The following is a 2,734-nucleotide window of genomic DNA, read 5'->3' on the forward strand; positions in this document are numbered from 1 at the left end:
CCTCCCAACAAGCACTTCTTTAATGTCAGTAGCTTGACAGTGGGGCCTCATGGAGCCTCACAGATGTTCAGAGCAATGTTGGAACCTCCCAACACCAAACTTAGAGTTTGAATGTGGGGGTTCAACACCAAACTTAGAATTTGGTTGTGGCCTCCCAACACCAAACGTAGAGTTTGACTGTGGGGGCTCTGTTTGACTCTGTTTTGAGAGAAGCTCTTCATGCTTCCTCTCCATGGTTACAGAGGGATATCCTTGAGCTTTAAACATAAAGGATTCTTCATTCACTTGAATGATCAATTCTCCTCTATCAACATCAATCACAGCCTTTGCTGTTGCTAGGAAGGGTCTGCCAAGGATGATGGATTCATCCATGCACTTTCCAGTCTCTAGGACTATGAAATCAGCAGGGATGTAATGGTCTTCAATCTTTACCAGAACATCCTCTACAAGTCCATAAGCCTGTTTTCTTGAATTGTCTGTCATCTCTAGTGATATTCTTGCAGCTTGCACCTCAAAGATCCCTAACTTCTTTATTACAGAGAGAGGCATAAGGTTTATGCTTGACCCTAGGTCACATAGGGCCTTCTCAAAGGTCATGGTGCCTATGGTACAAGGTATTGAGAACTTTCCAGGATCCTGTCTCTTTTGAGGTAATCTCTGCCTAGTCAAGTCATCCAGTTCTTTAGTGAGAAAAGGAGGTTCATCTTCCCAAGTCTCATTACCAAATAACTTGTCATTTTCATGATTGCTCCAAGCTACTTAGCAACTTGCTCTTCAGTGACATCTTCGTCCTCTTCAGAGGAAGAATACTCATCAGAGCTCATGAATGGCAGAAGTAAATTCAATGGAACCTCTATGGTCTCAGTGTGAGCCTCAGATTCCCATGGTTCCTCATTAGGGAACTCATTGGAGGCCAGTGGACGTCCATTGAGGTCTTCTTCAGTGGCGCTCACTGCCTCTTTCTCCTCTCCAATTTTGGCCATGTTAATGGCCTTACACTCTCCTTTTGGATTCTCTTCTGTATTGCTTGGAAGAGTGCTAGGAGGGAGTTCAGTAACTTTCTTACTCAGCTGACCCACTTGTGCCTCCAAGTTTCTAATGGAGGACCTTGTTTCAGTCATAAAACTTTGAGTGATTTTGATTAGATCAGAGACCATGGTTGCTAAGTCAGAGTGGCTCTGCTTAGAATTCTCTGTCTGTTATTGAGAAGATGATGGAAAAGGCTTGCCATTGCCAAACCTGTTTCTTCCACCATTATTGTTGTTGAAACCTTGTTGAGGTCTCTGTTGATCCTTCCATGAGAGATTTGGATGATTTCTCCCTGAATGATTATAGGTGTTTCCATAGGGTTCTCCCATGTAATTCACCTCTTCCATTGAAGGATTCTCAGGATCATAAGCTTCTTCTTCAGATGAAGCGTCCTTAGTACTGCCTGGTGCAGCTTGCATTCCAAACAGACTTTGAGAAATCATATTGACTTGCTGCGTCAATATTTTGTTCTGAGCCAATATGGCATTTAGAGTATCAATCGCAAAAACTCTTTTCTTCTGATTCGTTCCATTGTTCACAGGATTCCTTTCAGAAGTGTACATGAATTGGTTATTTGCAACCATTTCAATGAGTTCTTGAGCTTCTGCAGGCATCTTCTTCAGATGAAGAGATCCTCCAGCAGAGCTATCCAATGACATCTTGGATAGTTCAGACAGACCATCATAGAAGATACCTATGATGCTCCATTCAAAAAGCATGTCAGAAGGAAATTTTCTGATCAATTGTTTGTATCTTTCCCAAGCTTCATAGAGGGATTCACCTTCTTTCTGTCTGAAGGTTTGGACTTCCACTCTAAGCTTACTCAATTTTTGAGGAGGAAAGAACTTTGCCAAGAAGGCATTGACTAACTTTTCCTAAGAGTTCAGGCTTTCTTTAAGTTGTGAGTCCAACAATATCCTAGCTCTGTCTCTTACAGCAAAAGGGAATAGCATAAGTCTGTAGACCTCAGGGTCAACCCCATTGGTCTTGACAGTGTCACAGATCTACAAGAATTTAGCTAAGAACTGATGAGGATCTTCCAATGGAAGTCCATGAAACTTGCAGTTCTGTTGCATTAGAGAAACTAATTGAGGCTTAAGCTCAAAGTTGTTTGCTCCAATGGCAGGGATAGAGATGCTTCTCCCATAGAAGTCGGGAGTAGGTGCAGTAAAGTCACCCAGCACCTTCCTTGCATTGTTGGCATTGTTGTTGTTTTCGGCTGCCATGTTTTCTTCTTCTTTGAAGATTTCTGTTAAGTCCCCTACAGAGAGTAGTGCTTTAGCTTCTCTTAGCTTTCGCTTCAAGGTCCTTTCAGGTTCAGGGTCAGCCTCAATAAGAATGCTTTTGTCTTTGTTCCTGCTCATATGAAAGAGAAGAGAACAAGAAAATATGGAATCCTCTATGTCACACTATAGAGATTCTTTGAGGTATCAGAGGAAAAGAAGAATAGAAGGAGGGGGTAGAAGAATTCGAACTTATCAAGAGAGATAGAGTTCGAATTGTGCATTGAGGAGGAGTGTTAGTCCATAAATGGAAGGATGTGAGAAGAGGGGAAGAATTAATTAAAAGATTTTGAAGAAATTTTGAAAAATTGAGGAATGATTTTCAAAAATTAAAGTTTGGAAAGAAATAAAATAATTTTCGAAAAAGATTCTGAAATTAGAAATCAAAAAGATATGATTGATAACTATTTTGAAAAAAACAT

The 2,734-nt window shown here is 40.8% G+C and overlaps 1 non-coding gene across 1 annotated transcript; it reads left to right on the forward strand.

The window, feature by feature from the left end:
• The first annotated feature begins 1,742 nt into the window (after positions 1-1,742).
• Positions 1,743-1,850, forward strand: LOC112798895 (small nucleolar RNA R71). Its single transcript, XR_003200491.1, has one exon. It is a non-coding gene; the product is annotated as a small nucleolar RNA R71 (small nucleolar RNA).
• The last annotated feature ends 884 nt before the right edge of the window (positions 1,851-2,734 follow it).

This window comes from Arachis hypogaea, chromosome 4, assembly GCF_003086295.3.
Source record: "Arachis hypogaea cultivar Tifrunner chromosome 4, arahy.Tifrunner.gnm2.J5K5, whole genome shotgun sequence".
NCBI classification, from domain to species: Eukaryota; Viridiplantae; Streptophyta; class Magnoliopsida; order Fabales; family Fabaceae; genus Arachis; species Arachis hypogaea.